Genomic DNA, 27890 nt, shown 5'->3' on the forward strand with positions numbered 1-27890 from the left:
GAGCCAGCTCTTGACAGAGTGCCTTTGGCTTACACACGGCCTTTTTCTTCCCAGATCCTGGGGCAGACGAGGTTGAGTGCCGGCCACTCAGTCTGCCCAAAGGGCCCCTCCCTCTGCTGCCCAAGCCCCGTTGTGGAGTCTGGCTTGTTTTGTCAGCTGTATTCCCTCTTTCTGACAACTTCTCTATCCGAAACCCCTATTTAAAGACTGCAAATAGTCTGTGTGTCCGGAGCCCAGGTTTTCCCCAGGGTACCACTCTGTAGCCACATGTAAACCAGTGGATGCAAATAAATGCTCAGAAGAGGAGCATCAGACCCTCCCAGGTTTGCTGTACGCACATGAGTCCCAGCTGTGACCCACCCCGGACTCCCGGCTCCCACGCCCTGTATCTCCTGGCACACAGTAGGCGTGAAATAAACAGTCGCTGTTGTTATCAGCCTCCTCATCTGCAGCATAGAGATAAGATCAAAGTAAAGCTAACATTGGCTGGCACTTTTTATATTCCAGACATTGTTTTAAGTTTTTACCTGGATTAACTTGCGCAATAGTCACGATTGTATGAGGCAGACACCACTTTTGTTCCCATTTTACAGACGGGACACAGAGAGGTTAGTAACTTGCCTGGGTCATACAGCGGCCAGGTGGCAGAGCCAGGATTCATCCAACAGTCTGGCTTTAACCACCTGTCACCCAGGATTGCTGTGAAGATCCAAGGATTCGGTCTCATGGCCCCAGACAAGCACTAGGGCTGCTGCGCAGACTGCTCAGTGAAGCTGGGGGTGGGGGGGGCAGGAGAGGGGGGAGGGAGAGGAGGAGGAGGAGGGACAAGGCGGGGAGGGAGGAAGGGGAGGGAAATGGAGGAGGCAGAGGAGGAGGAAGATGAGGAGAGGAGGGAGAGAGAAGAGAGGAAGGAGGAGAGGAAAGGGAGGAGGGGAGGAGGAGGGGAGGAGGGAGGAGAGGAAGAGGAGGAGGGGAGGAGGAGGAGGGGAGGAGAGAGAGGAGGAGGAGACAGGGGAGGGGGAGGCAGAGGGGGAGGGGAGGGTCTCACTGGCACTGGTGATGCTCCTGGTGGTGACTGCAGGATGTAGAAGCTCTTTGCAGAAATCCAATTGTGCGTTTCTGGAAGGGAAGAACTGAGAGTCATTATTTTGTCTGGACAGGTCTGAAGTGGGGAGGGAACTCGGTCAAGGTGAAAAGCTGGAGCAGCCTTTCCAGTGCTCTCTTCGCCTCTCCCCTCCCTGCCTCCTCTCTCTCCCTCTCCCCTCGCTCAGCTGGGGCGGGGTTCCTGCGAGGCTGCCCTCGCTGCCCCTTCAGGGCACCAGCTGTGGGGGCTCCGGAGCAGGGCTGGGGGAAGGGCTGTCCCCTCCCCAGCAGCAGCCTTCCCTGGGGCCCAGGTCACTCAGAGGGAGAGGCGGGAGACAGTCCAGGGAGACTGACGTCCTATTCCAGCACCTCTTCTCACAGGACCCTCCCCGAGGGCCCTGGGAACATATGGGCAACAGGAGCCTGGTCCCGCAGGGCTGGATCAGAGCCCGGAGCTCTGGGCAGCTCCAGAATTTCTGTGTGGGAGCTGCCATCCCGTTGGAGGGGGGTGAGGGGACTTCTTATTTGGAGGTGACTTTTGGGGAGATGCTGATGGAGATCATGAAGGAGGCAACCCTGGCCAGTCACCGCCACCCGCGCCCCCACCCCCACCACACTCTGCGGAGGCCAGGCTCCATGGCTCCAAGCCACGCGGGTTGTGCTGACACCTGAGGCCAGCAAAGGCATGGAGCAGAGAGTCCGTGTGGGCTGTGGAGCTGATGGGGAGGGAGCGAGCCAGTGGCAGCTGCCATTCACTTGTGCCCAAAGCTGAAGGGAGAAGTTAGGGTTTTAGGAGCCAAGAAGTGAGGTGGGGTGGAGGAGGAGAGGGTTGGGGGCAAGGACAGGAGAGACATTTATGCCTGGGGGAAGCTCAGAGGAGTATGTCCATCCTTTACACCTTCAGCTCTTGTTTCTTTACCAGCAGGACCAACACGGATGTGCCAGGAAGGCACTGCGCTGGTCTCCATGCAAACAGCATCCTTCAGTCCTTACAGTAACCCTGTCTCATAATTAAAATCCACATGTTGCAGGTGAGAAAGTCGAGGGTCAGAGAGGTTACATAACCTGCCCAAGGTCACACAGATACAAGTGGTAGCGCCAGGATTTGAGGGCGCTGAGCCTCAGAACCACTAAGACTTACTGAGAGCTTGCTCTGTGCAGTGGGCTGGAGGGGCAGGGGCGTCCTTTCCCTCCTGAGCTCGCAGTCTAGTGTGGGGAGAGCTATGAACAAGAAATGCGCTGCAGAGGAGAAGGACAGAGGACACGGAGGGGTCAGGGAGCTAAGTCTGGTAGGATGAAGGGAGCTGGCATGGTGACGTGGGTGGAGACAGCATGTGCAAAGGCTCTGTGGCAGGAAAGAGCACAGCCCTCTGGGAACCGGCCAGGCGACTGGTGCCACTGAAGCACAGAGAGTGAGGGAGTGGGCAGTGCCCGGTGAAGCTGGAGGGTGGGTGGGGGCCGGCATCTAGAGATGCTGGCAGAGGAAGCCTGCAAGCAGAAGACAAGGTTGGAGGGACAACCAGGCATAAGGAGGCCCTGGGGAGGAGGGCACAGCTAGCTGTGCACCCAGCCCGTGAAGACTCAGGGAGGGTCAGCCTTGGGGTCACAAGACCAGCTCCCCACCCTAACTCTGCACCAAACCCAACATGGGGCCTTGGGTGAGTCACCCTTCTTGGGGGCTTCCTGAGCCCCAAGGGGGGAGGAATTGGCCTCCTCTGCCTTGCTGCCTCACGGATTGTTCAGAAGGATCGAGTGAAGTCCAGGCTGTAAGCTGCTGTTCCCACCCCCAGAGGGGATCCTCTGGGGCCTGAGGGGCTCTGAGCAAGCAGGGCTGATGCTGCCCCTGGGACCAGGGCTCCCACCTCCCACCTTGACCCAGCCCCCTGCGTGCAAATGTCACCTGATGCTCCCGACCCCATGAGAATTGCGTCCTCCCCGGGGGAGGGGCGCACAGAGGGAGCACACATTACATGCAGGTTCTTCCAGAAGGAGCAGACTGAGTCTTACGTAAAGGCTTTATTCTCTGTAATTAGACCCCATTTTCCTGGAGGCAGCTTTGCCTCAGGCGCAGGTACATTCTGATCCTTTTTACCCAGGAGCCACGGGGGTCATTTCACCCGACCCCCTTCCTCCAGGCGGCTCCGGCTCCGCATTCCGGTCATTAAGGCAGGCACTTTCCTTGGCAGGCAGGATGGCGTCCCGGGCCCTTGGCATCAGGACATCCCAAAGTCTAGCCTGAATCCAGCCTGCTGGACTTTCAGCCCCTTTCCCCCTCCTCCTGGCAAAAGAAGCTTTGGGGGGATTTCGAAGTGTTTCTTCCCCCAGGCAGAAAGCGCAGAGCAGCAGCCAGATGACAGGCCCCCTCAGTGTGGGAGGCCAGCGCAGGGGGTGGGGTGTGCAGGGGTTGGGGGAAGAGCCCGTGCCCTCCCGCTGAGCATCTGACCTTGAGCCCTTCACCCTCAGGCCCCCTTTCCATCTGAAGAACGGTGAGGGGTCCGCAGAGCTCACGGGAGAGTCTAGCCCACATGCAAACACGCACAAACCGCCCCTTCCCGACACCCTCCCCGCTACACGGTGGCGCACACTCCCGCACTCGGCTTGCAGCCTAGAAATCCCTGAGTCAGCTTTCCTGCAGACCAGGGTCCGTGACTGGAGCTGCCGCGTTCTAAAGAGAGGCTCCGGCCGGCGAGGAGGAGCGCGCGCTGCAGCACTGCAGAGGCCGCTGGAGTGATGTGGCTGTCGCGGGCCGGGACGCGGGGAGGAGGGGAGACACGGGGCACTTGCTGCAGGTTTTGGGGCTTCCTGGGGCTCCTCAGACTTGGTGGGATGAGAAGCCCTGGAAGGCCCTAGAGGGGCCTTCCCATCACACACACATATGGGATTTTTTTGGGGGGGGAGTGTCACATCCTGGGTTGAACCCCAAACTGGATTCATGATTCTGAGTGTGCGGAACAGGCGGGAGCTGCTGCTGAGGCTGAAGGGGAGGCAGACCGGGTGAGGGCAGGGATGGCTGGTGGTCTGACACCGGCAGAAAATCCACCAGCTGAGCTGGGGTCCTGAGGTCTTGCGGGGGGGGGGGGGGGGGGGGGGGGCAGGTGTTGTGGATTAAGGATGAGGCTCGAGGGGGACACCCAGACACAGGAGCCAGCCACACCCAGGCTCACAGTCCTGCGTGCCCCTCCTGCCTCCTGCGTGTGGCAAACGCCAGGCCGCTCAGTGCTCAGGGAGAGTCGAGGCCTTGCCTTCTCCTAGAGGGGAGAGCAGAGCCGTGGCAGGTGGGGGTGCCGGGTCCCTATCGCAGAGCCCTTTCGGTGGGTTCCTGTCCGGGAGCCAGGCCCAGGGTCCTGGGCCGGCAGACACCTCCTCCTGTCCCCCGGGAGCCCCTCCAACCCGCTGTCTCCGCTCCCCAAAAGGCCTGGACAGCCCCGGGCCCCGTCCTGACTGCACCCTCCGGGCCGGCGCTGGGGCCGCGGGCTGTCGGGGCTCTCCGGGCCGAACACGCCCACCTCCCCGGCCCCTCCAGCGTCGCCGTTTTGTCTCCGCCCCCCTCTACTCCCTCCCTTTTCTTTTTTCTCGACTCAGGAAAACCTTCCTCCTACCCCCTGAAGCAGATCGTTCCCTCCTACCCGCTGGCCGGTTCCGACAGCCGGGCGGCCCCTCCCCCAGCCGGTCCCCGCGCCGAGCGGCTCCCGAAGCCCGCGGGCGGCGGGGGTGGGGAGTGTCGCAGGAGCGCACGCGGCGGGCGGGGACTCCTCCGCATTGCCCGGGCGCCCCGCGCGGCTCCGGGGGCGCGAGGCCGGCCCCGCCCACCCCAAACTTCTCGCGGGGCGCGCGGGCCCGACCCCTCCCCGCCGCGCCTCGCTCGCGCGCAGCTGCCGCCCCGGCCGGCCGGCCCGGAGACCGCGCGCGGGGATAGCCTGGGGCGGGGCCGTGCTTCGCGGCCGGCGGGGATCGCCCTCGCAGGGCCGGCACGCGCCGTGTGCAGGCGGATGTGAGCAGCATCTCGATCGGCGGGCGAGGAAGCGGGCCAGGTTGTTACTACTGCAGAGCGCGGGAGCCGGCGGGCGGGAGGAGACCGCAGCTGCCGGCCGGCCGCGCGCGGGAAGAGCGGACCCGGACTTCGGGACCCGGCCGTCCCGCCTGCGCCCCCTCCGCGAGCGCAGGCCCCACCACGCCCGGAGCGTCCCCGGGTAAGAGCAGCGCCGGGCGGGGACACCCTGCGGGGCAGCCCCTAGTCCGAACGGGGCGGCCCCCGAGGGCCAGGGGCGCGGGCGGATGCGGGGTCGCCAAACTGGGACGCTCCGACTTCTGGGCTCGGCGCTCACGGCCGGATAAACTAAGTGCAGGACGGAGCCCGCGGTGGGGGACGGGGCTCCGGAGATCCACTTGCGTCGGGATTATCCAGTTAGTCCCGGGGGAGGTGCCTGGACGATCCGGAAGCCCCTCGCCCCGTTTCTCCTCGCGGGGAGCCCGGACGGGGAGAAGGCGACGGAGGCCGCGGTGCATCGGCGCTGGCACCGGGGGCGAGCGGGGAAGCCGAGGCGCCCGCCGCGGAGAACGCGGGAAGGGGCTCGGAGGAGGGCCGATGGCGCGGCTTGCGTTGCAAAGTGGGTGCGGGGCGCGCGGGACCCCCAGCTGCCGCCGCAGTGAGGATGAACGGAAGGGCCCCGCGCGGCGCTCGCGAGCCCCCTGGCGCACAGTGGGGTGCGCTGGGGACATCGGCGGTGCACGGAGCTCGCTTCCCCTGCGCGCCTCCACCCTGCCGCAGCCGTCTGGGGCTGGGATGGGCCGCGGCATCTTCCGCCCCTTCCTCTCTCTGAAACTTTTTCATACTCCAGCAAGCGCCGCGGCTTGGGGCATTGTTGGAAGCATGGTCCCAAGGATTCTGGCAAGCGGCGGAGCTTGGAGAGACCGGGGTGGGAGGTGGGGAGGGTCAACAGGGCAGTAGAGGCGCATGTTCCACTCAGTTTGCTGTGTGACCTTGGACAAGCTGCTGCACATCTCTGAACCTCAGGGTGATGGAGGCGCGTGGGGCCCCAGTCGGGAATGGGGACGAGGTGGGGGCAGGGTGGTCGAGGGAACAAGCCCACGGGCGCGCCTGCCCCGAGCCGTGGCGTTTAGGAATTTGCTGCCTTTGATCGCTGGCCTCTGCCAGGAGCTCAGCGGTCACTTCCTGGGCAGGAGGGTGGCAGAGCGGCGCTGTGCGCCCCGCGTTCCAGGGGGAGTCAGGAAGCTTCCATTCCGACCCGGGCTATGACCTTGGTCAGCTCACTTACCCCTTTGGGCCCCAGTATCTTCATCTGGAAAGTAGGGGTTTGGAACTCACGAATCCGAAGTCTCTCCCAGGCCTGACGCCTCTGGCCCCTGCATGCAGGTGAGGCGGCCGAACGGCTGGGGTGGCTGCAGCCTCTCCAGCAGCCTTCCCTCTGTGACCTAGCCTCGGAGAAACTGCGGCTCCCCTCCCCCAAAAAGGGTGACAGGGCGGGGAGACCCTCAGCCGCTGGTCCAGCCACCCTTCCCACTTTCAGAATCTCCAGCCCTGGCAAGAACAGCTGGCTTTCCAGCTTGGTGCGTCCTGGCAGGAGCGGAGCCTTTCCTGGGGAAAGGTCCCCGGTGCCGGATAGGAGGCCCCGGGGTTAAAGGGGGAATGTCAAGGGCCTCCCAAGGTCATGCTGTCCGGCTGCCTCTAGGCTGGGCCCCATCCACCTGGGACAAGGGGGATCTGGAGGGATGTTCCGTCTCGGCCACAACAGCCATAGCAGCCCCTGAGCACCTCACCGCGCTTGCCACAGGCAAGTCTGGTCTCACTCCTTCTCGGGGTGGCTCTGGCTGTGTCTTCAGTTGAGATGCAACAATAGCTTCTCACCAGGCTTCGGGTGTTGTGGGAAGAGTCCTGGTTAGGATAAGAGGCCTGAGTTTAATTCCAGGCTCTGCCTCCAATTTGTGTGACCTTGCCTGACCTTGGGCAGGCCCCTGTCTTGCTTTGCTCAGCTGTCCGGGGAGAGTGTTGGACCAGATACCCTCCCAGGGTGCGTCCAAGCCTGCAGGACTGTGGCTGAGGCTCGGGGCTGACGTCTGAGTATTGGAAAAGGGGCTTGGTGGGGTGACGTGGCAGGCGGTGTCTAGGAATTCCCAGTGCACCCCCGTTCTGTCCCCAGAGTGGAGACAACTTGAGATAACACACTCTGTGTGAACGGGGCCACTTTCAAGGCCTCGCAGAGCCCTGGAGTGAATCCTCAGGAGACCCTGGCTCTCTGCTGGTTTGTTAGCTGTGTGACCTTGAGCAAGTTACTTTACATCTCTGAGCTTCAGTTACTCAGTTGTCAAAATGAAACGATAGTAGTGGTGGGATTTGAGGGTTGATGTGAGGATTAAACAAGAAACACGTGAACTGCGTGGTCCCGTGCTGAGCCTGAGTCCCTGTGCTGAGCCTGAGTCCCCGGTCAGAGGAAGCAGCTGCAAGAATACAGACAAAGGCCTGCCGGGAGCAGGGAGCAGGCAGCCCTGAGGGGCGGGGAGAGCTCTGTGGACTTGCATGCGAGCTCCCCACGGTTTCTGGAGCTTCCCAAAGAACAGGGGGCAGCCCGGCCTCCGCCCTGCTCTGTCGCGTCTCCCCAACGGTGCCGTCGTTCTGCAGCAGAAGCTTCACAGGTGAGAAACCGCCCGACGGCCCCCCACCCTCACACCTCCTGCCTGCAGTTCTCCTGCCACACCCCGGGCCCTTCTGTGGCTGGGACAAGTGGGCCTTTTACTTCGCTCCCTGAACCGCCCAGAATGAGCCAACCGAGGCCCGGAGCCAGGGGCGCGTCTGCCTCCAGGCGGGGGTGGAGGAGGGCAGGGTGCAGTTGCCCTGTGGGCTCTGTGAGGCTGGGGGGGCCGGGCAGGAGCTATTGGGGCATCGGCGCTCGCTGCCCCTTCGTCACAGTCCCGTGACAGCCCGGGGAGAGGCGATGCCATCTCCTCAGGAAGATTTCTGAGGGTTACGGGCAAGCTTTGCAGAGGGGCAGATCCGGGTTCTCGTCCTGGCTCCCTTTCCTTGTTAGCTGTGTGAATTTGGGCAACTTACTTAACCTCTCTGAGCCTCAGTTCCCTCGTCTGTGACGTGGGAATGATATTACCTACCTCTTGGGTTCTTGTGAAGATTATGTGGGGACGGTTTACATAAAACTCCTGGAATGTGAGGAGTTCTTGGTTTGAATTGGGTGCTGCAAAAGGAATGGGCTTTGTAAGGCTCTGTGACGTCACAGAGGGGGCTCCGGTGAGAGGAAGGGCGGGGACAGAGTCCACGGTCCTGCAGCTGTCACCACTGTGCCTTGTGCCCTGACTCCAGGCTGCAGGAGTCTGCGTGTACGGTCCTCGTCTGTCACAGAGAAGCACGGAGGCCGAGAGGAGGCCCCGTTATGAGGAGGACAAGCTGGGAGGCTTGAGGTCAAGGTCAGCCGTGAGGACAGGGCTGTGCTGAGGTCTCAGTCCCGCCCGCAGAGGTGTGCAGGCGAGGGAAACCACGGCAGGGGCGCTGACAGGGACCTTTGCCTTCATCTCATCCAGTCTCTGATTTTGATTGTGGGGAAACTGAGGCTTGGAGAGGGGGAGTCTCGCAGGGCCTGTCAGCACGAGGAGCGGCTGTGCCTGCACCTGTGGGCCTCGCCCTGGCTCTTCCCACTCTCCCCGTGAAGCCCTGAGCAGTTGCTTTCCATCTCGTCTCAAGGCAGAGCACGAGGGAAAACGCCTGGATTGCAGCCACAGGCCGTGGGTCATGGGGAGGAGGGAGCTCCCTGGCCTAGACACCGAGATGGACTGTGGAGGCTGGCCCTCCCACGGCACGGGTCAGAACACTGAGGACCCGGGCCGGGCAAGGATGCCCATCAGGGTGCCCCCTGTTAGGGACCTTCCTCCCAGGCTCAGCTCTTCCAGGTCTGCCAGCTGCGCCTGCTGCTTCTCTCGGGTCGGACATGCCACCTGGCAGCAGGAGAGCCAAAACGTGGAGAAATAAACCCAAATGGGCTTGGGAAGGGAGAGCGGCCAGAAAGACACAATCAAAGATAGAAAAACTCAGGGGTTCCTGCTGGGAGCACAATCCCCTCCCTGGCTTTCTTGCCCAGCCTGGCCCAGTTGGCCCTGCCCTCGCGGAGGAAGGAGACAATAGCCCGCCCGCTGCTCTCAGCTCCATTGGCAACGCTGCGGGTGAAAGAAAGTCAATATTTGCCCGGTGGCAAAGGACGGGAAATAAGTCTGACCTGGGATGGAGGGGGGCCAGTGATTCTGAAAAGGAAGGCTGCAGAGTGTGGGGCCTCCCCCGGGAGCTCTTGACTTCTGAGGAGCCTTCGGATTTACCGCATTAAATAACCCTTTGTATCGCCGTTCGCCTGCACGGCCGGCCTCCCGGCAGCCCTGGTCTCCAATAAATTTCTCCTATTGTTTGGGGCTGACGCCTTCCCAGCTTCCAGCTCCCTGGAGAAATGGGACTTTTGAAGCTTTTGCAGAAAGGCCTTGAAGCAGATGGCCCATTGAGCGGAGCCCAGGCAGAGCCGCGCAGAGGCTGCAAGAAGGCTGCTTCCTTATCTGGGCCTCCAGCCCAGGGAAAGACGTGGAGAAAGTCCTTGGCAGGTCAAGAGAGGCTGTGAATGATTTTTTCCCCTGCCTTTGTGTGGTTATCTTTCCATTTTTCTTCTCTGTGTCCGGCTCCCTTGTTCTCTGGGTCCCGCGGTCGGGGAGGGGCTGGGGGCTGGGGGGTGAAGTCCACAGCCTTCTCCCCACTGAAATGAGATTCTCGAACCCGAGGCAGCTGCTGTCCGCTGTAACGGCATCTATGGTTGCTGCTTGCTGGTGGAATCGTGTCTCAACCGTTTAACAAAGGGGGCGTTTGGAAGCAGAGGCATTTCCAGGTGAGGTCATGGGGCTCCTCTGCAGCCCACGGGCTGGTGTGAGGCACGGGAGGCTTTCCCATCGCAGGGTCATGCTCCTGGCTGGCTTTGATGCCTGCCCCAAAGACCCACACAGTGACATTCCTAGAGGTCAGGGCTGCCACCAAGACGGAACCTGGTCCCATGGCTCCCCAATCCATCCGCAGGGCTGCCAGTCCCTGGAGACCAGATAGCAGAGTGACCTCCCCCGTGGGGGCCAGCTTTGCCTCCACTGTGGGCTTGGGGCAGCATGGGCCACAGGGCGGACGGGAGAAGGAGGCCCTGGCCCGACCTCTGCCCAGTCAGCCCTCCTGCTGGGAGAGACGCTGCAGCCTTGCAGGCCGCTCTGGCAGGGGTCTCTGGAGCCACCCCTCGCAGTGGGGCGGCCAAGGCTGCCAGCTCCGAGCCAGCTTCAACCTGCTCCCACCGCTCGGCTGGGGCTGGGACTGAGGGCAGCTGGCTGCTCGAGACAGATTGCAACCTGTCCCCTTGGCCCCCCAGCGTGGCCCCTGGGTGGAGCACAGCCCAGCTCTGGACTCAGTGGACAGCCAGCATCTGTGTTCCGTGTACTTGAGCGGACCCCAGAGCCTGCCCTGGGACCCCAGCCCGTCTTTGGGTGTGTGTGTGTGTGTGTGTGCAGCCTTGAGCCTCAGAGGTGCTCGGCACCGTTGCGCTGTGTTAAGACCTCAGATGCCAGCTCCCGTGGGCCTTTGGCTGAGTTGTTGAAGACCCTCAGCTTCCTCATCTTTAAAATGGAACTAAAATAGTTTGTATGCCTCAGGGTTCACACGAGGATTTAACGTACTCATATTTATATAAAGCTCCAAGAAGAGGAAGTGCCTGGCACAAGACCCTGTAAAGATTTAGCTGTTGTTGTTTCTTAAAACCGAAAGGGACACTTTGGAGATAAAGAAACAGCACGGGAGCTGGGAGTGGGGGGAGGCGAGGGTGCGACTGGATTTGATTAGGGAGGTGCCGGAATCCGGTGACTTCACTGATCGGTTCCTGCGCGTGGCCCCAGGCAAGCTGCTCCTTCCTGTCTCTGGACCTTGTTGTCCCCATTTGAAAATGTGCAGAAAGGTCGCTCTCACCTCCGCCAAGACGTCCTGGGGATCAAGGGAGGTGGGTGATGGTCTGGAAAAGCAGAGGGCCCAGCGGACGCACATGCGCCTCCTCTGTCAGCTCTGTGACATGTGTGGCTTCCTGGCTGAGGCTCTGGCCCTGTCGGTCTTTCTACAAATGGCACCAAACCCGGTGGACAGATGTCCCAGTGAGGACGCTGGGGCTCTGGGCTGAATCTGCTGTTTCTCCGTGTCTGCTCCTCCTCGTTTGGCCAGGAAAAGGGATGGCGGTTTTGTGTCCCCAAGTGCTCCTTAGCAGAGGGCTGGAGTGTGTCTGGACGTGGTCTGCAGTTGTACCAGCAGAGAGCAGGAGGACAGGAGGTCATGTCCTTCCAGCTGGGACAGCCTGGCCGGGAGCCCCCAGACAGACGGAGGCGATGCCTTCCGGGGATGACAGAAGGGGAGCCCTTCTCTCCTGCCCCCTCGGCCAGGCTGTCTGCAGGGCAGGAGGCGGGGGCTGCCCAGAAGCGGGGCGTTGACTCAGGGTCACGTTCGGCACCCTTCCTGCTGGATGAGTGAAGCACCCCGGTTGGTAGCGCTCTTGTCCCTCCCTCGCCTGCCCCCTTCCTGGGGTGGGAGGGGCACCAGCCTGACCTGCTGACAGTGTTGGGTCGATGATAGACCAAAGGTCTTACGTATTGTCACCAAGGTCCTCTGCCAAGGACCACAGGGATGACCAGGCTGCAGAGCCCCAAGCCAGCAACCAAGGATGCCTACTTCCCCATATCCCCCCGGCTGCCATCTGGGGTGAGTGGCAGGTGGGGAGAGGGGAGGCCACTTCATTTCAGAGTTACTTGGGGTCTTGGAAATGCCACTTCCAGAGCCTTCCTCAGAGCTGTACCCCAATATCATTTTACCAAGAGCCCCAGAGATGAGGTTGGTTTGCCAAGGTCACCGCCAAGGTCAGCTGTGAGCTCATGTCCTAGAGGCCATTATTTCATCCACCCCGTTCCTCGGGCTCCCTAAAGAAGGCCTGAGCTTCGGTCTGGTTCCTGTCTCCTGTGACCTTGGCCTTGACCCCAAATTCCCCAGAATGACATCCCTCAGGAATTTGGAAGGACTTAGGTGGGACAGCAGGGCCAACTTCCTGCGTGTCCTGCGGGAGAGAAGAAGGCTTTTCCCAGGATATTTGGGAGTCCAGGCTGGACTGGGTCTCAGGAGAAGCTTCAGGAAGGAGCCTGGACTGAAGTGACATCCTGGAGCCACAGGCCCTGCTTCGGGCAACTTCTGGATCTCTCCGACCCCCTCACCTCCTCTCTAAGTTGCGATGGACACTTTATTTTACAAGAGTATATAGATGTTTCACTTTTAAAACAAGCTGTGTTGAGATATAATTCACATCCCATACAGTTCACTCATTTAAAGTACAGAATTTTTTGGTGGTTTTTAGTATAGTGACAGGGTTGTGCGACCACCACCACGGCCCGATTTCAGAACATTTTTTTTCGCCCAAAAGAAAGACTGGACACATCAGTTGTCGTTTCCTAGCCCCGCCCCCCAGCCCTGACCAGCTGCTCATCTACTTCCTGTCTCTGTAAGTTTGTCTGCTCTGGACGTTTCGTACAAATAGAATCATACAATATATGGCCTATTGTGACTGGCTTCTGTCACTCACGTCATGTTTTCAAGGTTCTTCCATGTTGTAGCGTGTGTCATACTTCATTCCTTTTTATTGCTCAATAATATTCCACTGTATGGACATACCACCGTTTATTTATCCATTCTTCAGTTGACGAACATTTGTGTTGGTTTTTGACTGTTAGGGATGATGTTGCTGTAAACATTCATGTAATCGTTTTGGAGAGGACGTATGTTTTCGTTTCTCTTGGGTACACACCCAGGAGCGTAGTCGCTGGGTCAAATGGTATATATTTTTTTAAAGTAGCTGTCCTTAGACCTTGTTCTAAGTATTTACATGGTTTATCCCCTTAATTATCACACTGTTCCATGAGGTGGGTTCTATTATTATTCCCATTTTATGAATGGGGAAACTGAGGCTCAGAGACATCAAATAACTTGACTAATGGAGCAGGACTTGACCCTGACAGCTGGGCCGTGGCTCCTGTACCACCATGTGTCCACATGTGAGTTTAAATGGGACGAGGTCTGAGAGTTCCCAGCCTGTGGTCAGTGCTCAATAAATGTTTGTTGCATCCTGGGAAAGATGACCAGACACCTCATTTCTCCATCTGACCTGCTGTGCAGCTTTAGGACCTTCTCATGTCCCTTTGAGCTGAGTTCAGTTCCCCCTGGATATGAGGCTTCCAATGCGGCATTGGAGAGGCAGGGGACCTGGGGCTCTGGTCGGGGGTGGGAGGTGTCCTGGATTCTGGTTCTGACTCTGTCACTGACCTGGAAAGTAATGTCCCGTGTCTGGGCCTTGGTTTCCCTTTGATCATTCAGGGGCTGGATAAATCATCCCATGGTGCTGCCCAGCTCTCGCCTCCCACGGGAGTTCTGTGCTGTCTCCCCAGCAGCCTGAGCCCCCAGGAGCTAAGCCTGCGCTGGACATCCAGGGCCTCAGGTCACTGTCTGTGTGCTCAGTGACATTTCCCCCTCCCAGGGTGTGGACGGGCGAGTGTGGGGCCGAGTGGGGTGGGGGGTGCGTGGGAGGGAGGGGAGCCCCCACCGCAGTCCTCTGTCCCTCGCGGAGCCCTAGCCATGGGCTGGAGACCATCTTCTGTGATCTGAGCCGGGAAGGAGCCCCCACTCCCCTTGGCGTCCCTTCTCTTGATTCCTGCAGCCCTGGAGTCACTGCACCCGTCAGCTGCCTGCCTGGCCGCTGAGCTTCGGCCCCCTTCCTGGTTTGGGGTTGTTTATGGGAAAGTGCTCAGCGCACGGTGCCCAGAGAGTGTCAGCTGACTCGGAATCGGGCTCGGCGTGTGAGTCAGTCGTCCCCCTAGCTCACTTCTTCCCTCCTTTTTCGGTGAGAGTTAATTGAATTCTCCAAACCCTATCCGGCAGCACCAAGCAGGGCAGCCTCCGCCCCTCCCCGGCTTCCATCCTGCACTTTCCCCGGGTCCTGCTTCCTGGGGTCTGCCGGTCAGAGCTCCCACTGCATTCCAGGGACTGCGCCCACCAGTCACGCAGCGGATAGAGCGTTTAACGCCGTGTGGTGGGGATCTGGAGGGTCTCTATTTTACGGAAGAGGAAGCACGTCCAGGATAGGGATGTGACTTCTCTGAGGTCACTGAGCTGCCAGGCAACAGTGGGAGGATTGGAACAAAGGCTGGCTGGTCCCAAGGCCTGCACCCTGGACTGACAAGAAAGGTGTTGTAAAGGCCCTTTGAGGGGTGCCCAGACCCAGGGAAACTGAGGGGAGTGTCTCTGGGCAGATGGGCTCTGAATTCCTCCAGGGCAGGTGTCTGTCACTGTCTCTCATCTCTTTTTACCCCTGCACCGAGCCTGTAGGCATGCTCCTGGGGCCTCGGTCTTCCCATCCTGGAGCAGGGTGTGGCGTATCTGGCAGACACTGACCCGGAGAGACGGGCGATGGCCCAGCAGCCTGCCTTCCACCGGTGGTACTTTCAGACTCCCCAGGATGGCTGTTCCTGCCTCTGGTATGATGAGCTGGAATTTTGGTCGCCAGCTCACCTCCCCGATGCCTGGTGTCTCACTATTTTTAAGCTCTGTGCGCTGAACGAGCTGCCTGCCGTGACACGTCATCAGCATTCACCTTTGTCTCTGATGAACCTCAGAGCTGAGCTGGGGACGCCCCCCCCAACCGCCATCAGGAGACCAGAGCTGGCTGTTAATCTCATCTGGGTCCAGACTCAGCTCACTGAGTCCTGCCCTGCAGGGTGTCCCCGACTCACCTGGTGGTGGCAGTGCTGTGCGTTCCCGGCCCCTTGGAGCTCGGCCTCTCCCTGCGCTGGCCTTGGCCTTGTTTCCTCCATCCTGCCCTAGCCTTGTCCAAACTCCGGAAATAGCAAAAGTAAAACCACCAAGTCAATGGGTCCTACTTAGTAAGAGTTTATGGTGCGTATAGGAACAGTTCATGAACTGGGAGCTTTCAGATTTGCAGACGGGTATGAGGCTCGGGACTTGACGTCGCGGGGTGGCTTATGACGCGGAAAGGAAGAGGTTGTGTCCCCTTTACAACGGCTGCGCGTTGCGGTCGAGGTTTCCCCATCTCGAATTGCTTAAGAGTGAATCTGCAGATTCAATGCAATCTCTATCAAATTCCAATGGCATTTTTCACAGAAATAGAAAAAATAATTCTAAAATTTGTATGGAACCCCAAAAGACTCTGAATAGCCAAAGCAATCTTGAGAAAGACGAGCAAAGCTGCAGGCATCACACACTGATTTCAAACTATTACAAAGCTGTAGTAACCAAAACAGTATGGTGTTGGCATAAAAACAGACACACAGATCAACGTAATAGAATAGAGAGCCCAGAAATAAACCCATGCATGTATGGTCAGTTAATTTATGACAAAGGAGCCAAGAATATACAATAGGGAAAGGACAGTCTCTCCTGAAATGATGTTGAGAAAACTGGACAGCCACATACAAAAGAACGAAACTGGACCCTTATCTTAAACCATACACTAAAGTCAACTCAGAGTGAAGACTTGAATGTAAGACCTGAAACCATGAAATTCCTAGAAGAAAACATAGGCGGTAAGCTCCTTGACGTCGGTCTTGGCAATGATTTTTTGGATCTCACACACAAAGCAGAGACAACAAAAACAAAAACAAATGTGTGGAATTACATCCAACTAAAAAGCTTCAGCAAAGGAAGCTGTCAGCAACATGAAAGGGCGATCTGCGGAATGGGAGAAAATATCTGCAAGTCATCTGTCTGATAAGGGGTTAGTATCCAAAATCTATAAAGAACTCATACAACTCAATAGCAAATAAAACAAACAATTCAATTAAAAAACGAGCAGAGGACCTGAACAGACATTTTTCCAAAGAAGATATACAGATGGCCAACAGCTACATGAAAAGATGCTCAGCATCTCTAATCATCAGGGAAATGCAAATCAAACCCACAATGAGCTATCACCTCACACCTGTTAGAATGGCTATTATCAAAACAACAAGAAATAACAAGGGTTGGCAAGGCTGTGGAGAAAAGGGAAACCTTGTGCACTGTTGGTGGGAATGTAAACTGGTGCAGCCCACCATGAAAAACAGTATGGAGATTCCTCAAAAAATGTAAAATAGAACTACCATATGATCCAGCAATTCCACTTTTGGGTATTTACCTGAAGAAAAAGAAAACACTAACTTGAAAAGATATATGCACCCCAACATTCACTGCAGCATTATTTACAACAGCCAAGATATGGAAACAATGTAAGTGTCCATCAAAGGATGAATGGATAAAGAAATTGTGATACCCACGTGCGCGCACACACATAGGCATACACATAGACAATGGAATATTATTCACCCATAAAAAGGATGAAATTTGGCCATTTGTGACAACATGGATGGACCTCGAGAGCATTATGCTGAGTGAAATAAGTCAGATAGAGGAAGACAAATACACTATGATCTTTTTTATATGTGAAATCTATAAAAACCAAAACCAAGCTCATAGATACAGAGAACAGACTAGTGGTTGCCAGAGGTGGGGGTGGGGGGTGGGAGAAATGCGTGAAGGGGGTCAGCAAAGAAAAAGAAGAGTGATTATCTCCTACTATTTTTAAGAACATGACTTAAGTTTCCTTTATGATTGTCAGAGGCATTTATAAAAAGTAACCTCGCAAGTTTTGCTTCTGTTCACGAAATAAGCCAGATGCAGTTTTGCTTACGTGGCTTAAATGGTTTTGCCTGCTTGGGGAGTTCTCAAGTCTGGTCTCTATTTTATGTTTAATTTTAATGTCCCCAAGCCATTCCTGCAAGAGTAGTGATGACGTAAAGAGAACCGTGGAGCCCCTCACAAGTAGGGTGGTGGCTTCTTCTTTTTTTAATTTTTTAGGAAGATCAGGCCTGAGCTAACTACTGCCAATCCTCTTCTTTTTGCTGAGGAAGACTGGCCCTGAGCTAACATCGATGCCCATCTTCCTCTACTTTATATGTGGGACGCCTACCACAGCATGGCTTGCCAAGCGGTATCATATCCGAACCGGCGAACCCTGGGCCGCCGAGAAGCGGAACGTGTGAACTTAACCACTGCGCCACTGGGCTGGCCCCTGGGGTGGTGGCTTCTTGTGGACGAACTGCCCAGGCAAATGGGGCCAATTGACAGCAAGGGGTAGGATGGAGATGGCAGAGACCGGAAACTCTCAGGATTGGAAGGGGGACCTTGAAGTTCCTCTAAGCCAGCTGTCTATGACATCCCTTCCAGTAGTGGTCTAACCTCAGCTTGAATACCCCCAATGACAGGACACTCATTACCTTATGAAACCACTGTCTCATTAGGATTTTTGAAAGTGCTGACTATGCAAACATCCTCCCTCATTTTGAGCCTGAATCTATCCTCACCCACCATGAAGAGGGAGTCCCCCCGAGAAGGTCAGTTCAGCTTCTGCCTCCGGCTCTCACTGTGCTGAAGTTGCAGAGGGGGAGCAGAGGAACCCCGGTCACCTGCCCTTTGTGGGGAACCACAGAGTGGCGCCTGGGCAGGGGCGGAGGTGCCTCTGAGCCACGGAGATGTGGTGTGAGCCTTCACTCTGAGGTGACGTTGACAGGGGAAGCGGGGCCACCAGGAAGAGCCTGGATGGCTGTTAGGAGAAACTGGGGTTAGACGCCCCCAGTCCTTCATGCTTCGGGGGTGCGAGGAGCTGGAACAGGTGACAGAAAAATAGACACACTGGAACAGACAAGCTCTGCGTGTGGAGATGGTGAAGTGCTGCTCCCGGTCACCAGCTCCAGGGACGCAGGGCCTGACGGGGCCACACCGGGAATTCCAGTTAAAGCTACAGTTTCCACCAGGGGCCACGGCTCAGGGTGCTGAGCCCTGAGGCCCAGGAGCCCGGGATGCTCACGTGATACCCACCTGTAAACCCTCCCAGCCTGAGGATTTTGCCGGCCGGTCTCCTTCCACTAACTCTGTGACCTTGGGTGAGTCCTTCCTCCCTCTGGCGCTCAGTGTCCTCGGCCGTCAAACATGTTGTGTGCGGACCTTCGGGATGGTTGGGTGGCTGGGCCCTGCAGCTGCGGGATGTCATGCGTGTTGCTGGACGTGCTTCCTCCGGGCAGCTCTGCAGGCAGTGTCGCCATTCGCACAAAGGGGACGCTCTGTGTCCTTTCTGCTCCGCTCTCCTCGGGCCCAGGGTGGGGAGGCTGGTGCCTCGGGCATCTCCCTCCTAGCCAGACGGGGGCCTGTTCTCAAATGTCTGCTGGTGGGTGCAGAACGAGGCTTCAGCTCCCAGGCAAGGGACCCAGGGGGCCTTTCCTGCCCTGGGTCAGGCTCTGTGGAGTGCCTCCCAGAAGGTGGGGTCTCTCCAGCCGGGGGCAGTGTTCCCTGTGTGGCTCATCCGCTCCAGGCAGCTGTGGTCCCCGCGCCTTCCAGGGTGGTGGCTGTGAGCGGTGCCGTCATGTCTTGTAGTTGTCACACTCCCCCGGCTGTGCCTCCCAGAACTGTCTCTTGCCTGGACCTGGCCATCGCCCGCCAGGCCCGTCTCTGTCTCCCCTGACACCTGGGCTCCGTGCTCCTCTTCCAGGAAGCCTCTTGAGGGTGGTCCTCCAGGGTTCTCTGTGCCCTCACCCCGTGCTCCCTCAGCGGAGCACCTGCACCTCACGGGGGAGGCTGCGCCCTCGCGGGGCCTGACGTCCTCCCACTGCGCGGCCTCGCTCAAGCTCCTGCCCACAGCCTTGAGCGTGGGACTGCTGGGCAGCTCATAGCTCTTTCTCCTCCACACGGTCTTCCTTCTTTTTATTGAGCTATAATTTAGATTCCACAAAGTGCACAACTTATTATTATTTAAAGAAACTGCCCCTAAGGCTGCCCTGTCCCCTCTGTCACTGCCCACCGCCCTCCAGCCTCCGTGACCACGCATCAGCATCTCTTCTTCCTGCCTTTCGTCCCACCCTGGCTGTCCCTCACTCTCCCTTGCATGTCGTCATCCTCTATGGAGCCTCTAAATGTTGATGTGCCCTGAAGCCCATGTCTGGTTCCCTCCCCACAGGTGACAGTCTGTTCCCCTCCAACCCCACCCCGTGCTGATGACTCCCAGACCCACGGCCCCAACAGCCCCCCACTCCTGAGCCTCACCCCCGCCCCCAGCTGCCTGCTGGACGCGGCTACCTGGATGGCCCACTGGCACGGCTGGGGTTCTGCTGGGTTGCCCTCAGGGTGTCTGGGCAACCTTGGGGCATCTGGCCTCATTGCATCCCGTCCCGGCGTCTGCAGAAGCGGGTGGTGGCTGGAGGAGGAACACCCAGGCTCTGCTAACCTCCCTGGGGGCGGGGTCAGGCCCTCACACTGAGAACTTGAAAACTCAGGCACAGCTGGAGAGGCCGGGCGACGCTGAGAGACGGACAGCGTGAGTGTCTGGGAGGGCCGAGCCTGGACACAGGGAAGAACCAGGGACAGTGCAATGGCTCGGAAGAGAGGAGCTGGCCCGCAGTTGGGCCTCAGAAGCTGCTGGGCTGGGCTGAGGGCGTGGGTGGTGAGCACGGTTTTTAAGAGATGCCTGGTGGCCGCACAGGCCTGCATTTTGCCGGGAGGCACACAGAGGGCGCTGAGCTTAACCTGGGCCCTGATGGTGGTTAGCGGAGGCCCGCCGCCTCTCCCCACTGCAGCTCCCGTGCTCCTTGCAGCCATTCCAGCCCCAGGCATCCCGTCACGCCTGCACACGTTGTCGCGGAGCCTCGTGACCCCATCAGGCAGGCACGTGCTCATCCTCGTTTTACAGATGGAGCAGCAGGACCCAGCGAGGTCGAGCTGCCTGCCCAATGCCCATGGCAGCTCCGAGACTGACCCTGAGGCCAGTCCGCCCCATGTGGCTGCCCTGGGGGCTTCCTGCCTCCTTGTCCTCAGTGGCGCTGCCTCCTGGGTTTGGATCCACATAGGATTCCAAGTTGGGACTTTCCATTTTGGAATTTTCCCGCATCGTTCCCCTCCTCCAGCCTGTTGGCGTTTTGAGGACATGGTCCGGCCCTGTTTCCTGTGTCTGTTCTGGCCCCGGGTCAGGCAGGGGAACCTTGGCTTCTTTGGGGAGTATAACCGCGCCCCAGGGACTTGCGTGACCCACTTGGGTTTCCCGAGACCACGAGCTGTCAGAGGTGTTGGCGGTGATGGGCATCTCCGTCTGGACAGTGAAAGGCATGTCCTTTTCCCCGGGGCCAGCCCAGTGTCTGGGAGGAGGGAGGCACAGACTGCATCCTCCCAGGCTGACCCCTCCCCAGGCCTGGCTCCCGCCCCCTGCTGAGAGCTTTCTTCTGAGTGCGCCCAGCTCCCAGCTCGGCCCCAGGTGACACGCGCTGCGCCCTGAGGGATCTGCGTGAGTGCCCTCCCCCAAACCCCGCGTAGCCTCAGTTTGCTCATCTGTAAAGTGGGAACAACAGTTCCTGCCTCCCAGGGCTGAGCAGTTGATGCCCTCGGGGGAGGGTCCTTCCTTCCCCTGCACCCCCACTCTCTGGGCCCAGGGCCTTCCTGAGCCCCTGCTCCCCATTAGACCTGCTAGCTGGGCTGTTTGCTGGGAGGCTGTGGCAGGTTGATCTCTGAGCCTCGGTTGTCCCTCCGCCAATGGGGGCACTCCCGTCAGCTGCATGTCCACGTCCACGGGGCCGAGTCTGCCCGTCTCCCCTCGAGCCGCGTGGGGACGGGCTGGGTCTCGTCCATCTCGTATTCCCGGTGCTGGGCAGGGAGCCCGGCAGAGGCTGGGGAGTAAGTGAAAGTGAGGGTCAAGTGGAAGAGTGGGTTTTTAGATGGTCAGACAGGCCAGGGGTTGTTTTCCAGCTTGGCTATGGCGACAGCGTCTGCCCGCCCCTCATTAACCCAGGCCATGGGCTTCACGCCTTCCACTTGTCTCCTCCTTGCTGAGCAGTCCGAGACAGCAGGCCTGCCCACCCAGACGAGGTCCGCTCAGGCCCTGGGGTGGGAGGGTCCGGCCGTGACAGGCCGCCTCCAGCTTCGGGTCTCTGTCCCCTTCTCTGAGGCGGGAGCTCAGCGGACGGCGCGTGCCCGAGGGAATGGTGCCGCACAGGAGGCCTCCCCCTTCCCGGTTACCTGCTGCCAAGCCCAGCGGCCAGGCTGCTCCTGGACAGGGCCAGCGGGCCTGGCGGGAAATGCAGAGCTAGACAAGACGGCCCACGGGGAGCCGAGCCCGCACACAGTGACTGACGCGGCCGCAGAGACGCGGTCTCTCTGAGAGGAGCCAGCGGACACAGGGAGCATCCTCAGGGTCAGCCGCACGCCCTCCCTGGCCCCCTCCTCCTGCACAGCGGGCTGGCGTCAGAGCCCCTGGCCTGGCTCGCACTGCAGCCCTCACGCTGGGGACACAAGGTCTGACTGTGTGCACGATCAGCGTGGGCGCAGCCAGCCCGCCAGGAGGAGGGCCGAGGGAGGAGACGTGTGTGTATTTGGGGTCCACTCTGTAGGGCACATGTGGGACAGCCACCCGCCCTGGTTTGTCACTGAGGAAATGGTCCTGAGACACGACCCCATCGCCCAGGATGCCCGAGCTGGTGTCAGTTCAGACCCAGCCCGTGGTCTGATGTCCACGTTCTCGTCCCCGCCCCACCACACCTGGCGCTGCTTCGGGTCGGAGGTCAAAGACTCCAAACATCTCAGAAGGTCGTGTGTTCTGAGGGACCACCTGGGGGGTGCGGGCCGCTTTCCAAAGGTGGAAAGATGGGGAGAGACGCCAGGTCCTCCGATGCCCAGGCCTCATGCCCCCCCAAGGGACCCCAGGAGGGGACGGGGATGCTGCAGTGCGGCTGGTGGCCCAGGGTGTCCCCCAACTCTGAGGCTCTGTGGTCCTGTGAGGTGACTCGCTGTCCAAGCACATGTCACCCCGCTTCCTGGACACGCGCTGTGCCCGAGACCCACCTTCCCTTCCCTGGGGCTTCTCTCGTTCCCGCGGACGGCCATAGTGCACACACATTTACACGCTTGCTTACACACGTTCATGGTGCCTGTGCGTGCGTGTTAACACATTCTCTGTGGCTTTCACACACGTGGCGTCACACACACAGGCCCTTCCGGGTCTCCTGCTGTGTCCCTTCGGCCGGGCCTGAGAGCTGCAGAGCAGGCCCCTCCCCTCGGCACCGCGGCCAGCAGACGTGGCTGTTCGAAGTTCGGCTGCACCGCGTGGCTGGTGGAGCGTCAGCGGCTCTGGCCCCATCCCGCCAGGTTGCCCCCCTCCTCCTTTCCAGGCTGTGAGTGTTGGCTCCAGCCTGGGAGTCAGTCAGCCTCGTGGGGGCTGGCTGCTGGGGGGGTACCCTTGTCTGCGCGGGGGGTGGAGGGGGTGGGGCACCCTAGGTCTCCCCGAGCCGGGCCCCAGGCAGGAAGTGGGGCTGGGGAGGAGGCTGCTGGTTCTGATGTTCCCCTCAGAGCCAGCTAGGGCACCTGCCGCCTGGCCGCGGCTCCCCGCTCCTCCACACCCACTCGCCCGCACACTCACTCACACACACGCTCACACTCACATCAACAGGCGTCTGCTCTCAGCCCAGACCTCTCACCCCGGTCCCCACTTGGCAGAACTCTGCAGACCTAGTGTGTTCAAAGCTTGTAACATTTGGTCAGGAAGAGGCATCCATTTTTCATGGTTTTTAGCTCGAAATGAAGATGCGCATCTGGCATGAAGGGTAACGGGGGACCGTGTTGGGAGTTACCGTGTGTTCCACGTGTGGCAGAGCCGTGATCCTAGTGGATTATGTTGGGAGTCTCTGCTAAGTTCCTCTCCCCCAGCAAATGCTCCCTGGCCGCCGCCGAGACCAGCCCCCCACTGCCCATGCGCCCTGGCCGCCGCCGAGACCAGCCCCCCACTGCCCATGCGCCATGGCCGCCGCCGAGACCAGCCCCCCACTGCCCATGCTCCCTGGCCGCCGCCGAGACCAGCCCCCCACTGCCCATGCGCCATGGCCGCCGCCGAGACCAGCCCCCCACTGCCCATGCGCCATGGCCTACCTTTGCCCCACACTCGCAACACACACAGGGCCCCCGAGGCCCTGTGACACCCCCCACACTTCCCACAACCTATGCCAGGCAGCCCGGGGCCTGCTGGTCCCCAAGCTCCCAGGTGTCACCCACTCTGGGCCCCAGCCACTCCCGAGCCCCTGAGGCCCAGCCATGGAAGACCCTCTCCTCCAGCCCAGGAGAGCTGCTGTGGGTTGGGAGACACTGTAGCGGCTGGGAAGGGGGGACTGTGGATGAGGGCCCAGGATTCTGAGTCTTGGGAGGAGGAGGAGGGAATGCAGCAGATCTGGGGGCAGACTGAGCCCCAACGGGCTGCTCTGGGATAGCCAGGCGGCTGGACGGTGACTCAGCAGCTTGTCCCCGATGCTGGGCTGTCGGAAGTCTGGACTCCAGCTCCTCGGTCTCTTCCCTCCTGGTTCACGTTGTGGTCCTGGCTGGGGTGGCGGAGGGGAGGGTCTGGGGCCTGGCCTGACCGGGCGTCCCTGCCCCTCACCACTGACTCCCTACCCGCTAGAGTTATCGGAGGGTGAAAATGGAACCAGAGGGGCTTCCCAGGGTTGGAGCGAGGGCGAGAGCAGCAGTGAGTGAGGGCTGGACACCTTGATGCTCTGCCTCCGTTAGCCAAGCTTCTTGCGCGGCGCGAGGGGACTCCCGTCCCTCTGGGGCCTCGGTGTCTTCATGTTTCAAACCAGGGCTTGGATTGTGTCGTCTGAGTTCCCCTCGGCTCTCACAGCGCGGGGTGGTACTTGTCTGTGGTTGAGAATATGCCCCCGGAGTCTCGGTTCAGAGAGATGCCGCACGCGGGTGGGAGCCGCAGGGTTACAGGGCCTCCGACTGGAGGAGCCATCCCGTGAGCCTCACAGGCCGGCAGAGCAGGGGCGGCTCACGCTCGCTTACGATGCGCCAGTGGAGCCTCGGGGAGGCCAACAGACCGGCTGGAGGCTGCGCACGGTGACCAAGTGTCAGAATGAGGCTCAGTCCTGGCCATCGCATTCTGTGCCTCAAGCCTGGGGCCTCCACCCCGGGCCCCCCTCAAGGGACCTGATCTTAGATGCCAGAGAAGGGAAATGAGTGTCGCCACAGCAGGAGAGACTGAAGGTAGACCCCGGGAAGGACTCTCCAGCTTCGGGAACCATGGAGTGGGTCGCTCCTCCAGAGCCGGTCCAGGACAGGCTCTGCCTCCGGGCGCGGGCAGTGGCCACCTCGCTCTGGAGTGCAGGTGGCCCCGGATGACCAGGGAGGCTCATCCGGCCCTGGTACACAGGGAACTCATGGAAATGGGGAATTTACTTTCAAAATGAGCCGGAAAATGAATTCGTTAGAACTTTATCCTCTGCCTCCCAGGTCCAAATGTCGGGCCGGAGCATCGGTACAAAAACTAAAGACAAATTTATCCTTGAGGGTTGATCTTTTGTAGCTTCAGCGAGAATATCTTGCCGGTTAACCTAGTTCCGTCTTGTTACTCTGGCTTCTGCAAACACAATGCTGGGAAAGACTGAATAAGTTGTGTCCAGTTCTCTCTCCATTATCTGCATGAGCCGGGGCCGGGCCGAGTGGGGTCATCCACACAAGCGCATGGTCCCCGAGTCACGCTTAGTCGGTCGGGTGGCCGTGGAGGTGAGTGTGCGCGAGTGTGCACTGGTTGGGGTGGGGATCAAACTTACTCACTTGATGTGGGATCAGGGGCCCCTTCTGATGGGAGTCTCGTCCGGGACGACACTGAGGGACCCCGGACACCTGCCGGAGGGAGAGTGGGGCGTCAGGGCTGCCGACCCTCTTAGGGCAGAGGAGGAGGGTGGAGGGTGCGGCGTGGCCTCTGTGGGGTCCAGTGGCATCTCCCCAGCAGTGCGCTCCCACGAGGGGCTGGCAGAAGCAAACTCAGCTCTGAGGTCCCAGCGTGGTCCTGGGGGTGCAAGGACCCTAGACCACACCCACTGCCTGAGCTCCCCCCCCACCCCGCCCTCCTGGTGCAGCCGCTCCCAGCCCTGGGGCCATGCCAGGCATCCAGGGAAGCTGACCCAGACGACCATTTCTCTGCTACTCTCGGGTAGAGTGCAGGCTTCGTGGAGGGGGGGGAGGTCAAGCGGGGACCCCCGGGGAGGTCTGTGCAGGTGGAGACGGCTGGGCGAGTGGAGGCTGCAGCCCAGAGGTGGGACTGACCTCCCCGGAGGAGAGCGGCAGCGTCTGGAGCACGGGGGTCTGAGACAGACCCAGGAGCCTAGCAGTGTCCTGGACAGACAGACGGACAGATGGCAGCGGGGGCTGGTGGAAGGAGAGAATGCCTGTCTACAGTCTCCCCGACTTAGCTCTTCAGCCTCTGTCCGCCCTGCTCCTCTCGCATCAGCCCCACCACTGGAGACCCCCTTCCTGAGCCTGGCCCCCTGACCTCGGCTGCAAGACAGAGAGCCCGAGAGCAGCAGACGTGGATTCAGGAAGATCCAGGCTTGACTCTCCTGCCCACCTGCGGGCAGGCCCCTTCCCGGTCTGGGCAGAATTTGCCTTCTTTCTGAATTGTGCCCTCGCCCCAGCAGACTGACTGGAACAGAGCTGAGACGGTGGAACCTGCGGGGCCTGCGCCTCCTCCTGCAGCCCTGATGGTGGAGGGCGGCGGCCAGGGTGGCCCAGCCCTTGGGGCCTATTTCACTTCCTCTGGCAAGTTTGTCCGTCCGTGTCTCTTAGAGCTCTGTTTTCCAAAGCGTGACCCCTGACCACCTGCATCAGAGGGAAGGGTGCCCGTAAAATGCCAGTTCCTGGGCCTGACTTCCCACCCCTGAGCGAGGCTTTGGGGACAGGGTGGTGGCTGGACACCCTTCCTCCTCCCTTGCCTGTATCTGCTCCCTTGACGGCCTCCAGACCCCTCCCTCTGCAGCCCAGAGTGGGCGCCTCCCCAGCCCCCAGCTTGCCCCCGGGCGGCAGCCATGCCCACACCAGCTCTGCCTAGTGGTGCCGTTTCATGCTCTCCTGCTCAGCAGCTCCCACCAGACAGAGGAGTCCACCATCCTGGAGCCCCAGTTCATCCGTCATCCTCCACCTCCCAGCTGCCCACCTTCCCCAGGGCTGCAGGCTGGGCCATGAGCACGGCGGCGGCAGCAGTAAATCTCCAACGATCTGCCTTTTCCTCTGTGCTGCTCTTGTCTCTGTCCCCGCTCAGGCCCAGGAACCCTGCATCCTAGGGTGGGAAATCATCCCGGGATGGAGGGGCAGCCGTGCTGTAGGGGAGGGAGCACCGGACTGGGGTCCAGAGACTTCGATCGGCTCCCAGCACAGCGCCCAGGCCGTGCTGTGTGCCCTCGGGTAGGTCACTTCACCTCTCTGGCCATTTTCCTACAGGAGTCTTGAGAACTGGTGCCAAGTCTTCAGCGTCTGTGTTTCCTTAGCTCCGGGTGGAATAAGTCGCGATGAGAACACCTACCTTGTACGCTTGTCTGAAGAGGGACTATGAAAGTCTGTTTTTTTCACAGACGCTTACGTGCTGTAGAAATAGTTGGTGACATCACAGACGTTCACACCCGGCGAGGTCTGAGGGCCGGAGAGCGCGGGCTCTGTAGACAGAGGAGGTCTCGGTTCCACCCACACCTTAGCATGTGTTTATTGAGGACCTACTATGTGCTGGTCAAAATCTCTGCATTCACGAATCTTAGCTTCTAGTGAGGGAGACGGACAGATAATGGAGAAAATGTATGGTGTGTCAGTCGGTGGCAGGAGCCTTGGAGAAAAACGAATGAGGGGAGGGGAGAGGTGGCAGTGGTTGGGGGTGGGGACTGCAGTTTTAAATACACAGGTGACCTCACTGAGCTGCAGACTTGGCCACGTGGAAATCTGCCCCTGGAGCTGCACGTTTGTTGAATGCCTGTCATGTGCCGGGCGGTGTGACATCCGCTAGGGAGGGGTCGGCAGAGTTCTTCTCTGAAGGGCCAGATGGTGAGCATCTCAGGCTTTGCCAGCCGCCCAGTCTGCGGAACTACCCAGCTCTGTTCTTGTGGTGCGGAAGCAGCCAGAGAGAGAGGATGTAAACGGGAGAGCAGCTGCGCCCAATAAAACTGTATTTACAAAGATAAGTTGGCGGCTGGATTTGGCCTGTGGCCTCGTTCGCCCGCCCCTGCCCCCGAGCTGCAGTGGTTGTCTGCTTAGTCATCAGGAGCCGTGTGGGAGCTGCAAGCAGCAGGACAGAGTGGGAGCGTCGGGGGGCCTCCGTCTGGCCGGGCTGGGAGCCTGGGCGTGCTCTGGAGGGCTCCCTTGAGGAGGTGCTGCTTGAGCTGAGCTGAGAAAGCTGTGCAGGCACTAACTTGGAGATTTGGGGGCATGGCGTGTGCAGAGGCCTGACGCGTGGGGGGTAACACATGGTATTAGAAGACATGACAGGCGGCCCATGTGGTTGGTGTTAGAGGCCCAGGGAGGGGAGAGGACATGAGGCTGGACAGGAGCACGAGGGCCTCGAAGGCCACATCTAGGATTTCGGCTTGTGTCCCCAGGGTGGCTGTTAACCACAATGACATGTCAGTTTACGTTTTACGAAGATTGCTTTGGTGGCACGTCCAGAACTGGTGGGCAGTGACCAAGAGTAGATACTGGGGGGTGGAACAGACACATCCAGGGGCCAGCTGGACCTTGGGCCTGGGGCTCAGGGGTGAGTCGAGCTCTGGCAGACCCCAGAATGGGGGTGTTGCTGAGGCCGGCATGGAGGAGACCCCCGGGGTGCCGGCCTGAGAAGGACCGCTCGGGGCGGCTGGAGGAGCAGTCA

The 27890-nt window shown here is 59.8% G+C and overlaps 1 protein-coding gene across 5 annotated transcripts in view; it reads left to right on the top strand.

The window, feature by feature from the left end:
* The window catches only part of SYT2 (synaptotagmin 2), a 103121-nt gene that overhangs the window by 54305 nt on the left and 20926 nt on the right, over window positions 1–27890 (top strand). The window contains exon 1 of one of the 5 annotated variants that reach the window (XM_070501549.1): window positions 4944–5273. The exons of 2 other annotated variants lie outside the window; for them this stretch is intronic. The gene's annotated coding sequence lies outside the window, so the exon portion shown is untranslated. Of the gene's footprint in view, window positions 1–4943; window positions 5274–9840; window positions 9969–27890 lie in introns of those variants that run through there. 2 more of the 5 variants (XM_044762839.2, XM_070501548.1) reach the window with 2 other exon arrangements.

This window comes from Equus asinus, chromosome 30, assembly GCF_041296235.1.
Source record: "Equus asinus isolate D_3611 breed Donkey chromosome 30, EquAss-T2T_v2, whole genome shotgun sequence".
NCBI lineage: Eukaryota > Metazoa > Chordata > Mammalia > Perissodactyla > Equidae > Equus > Equus asinus.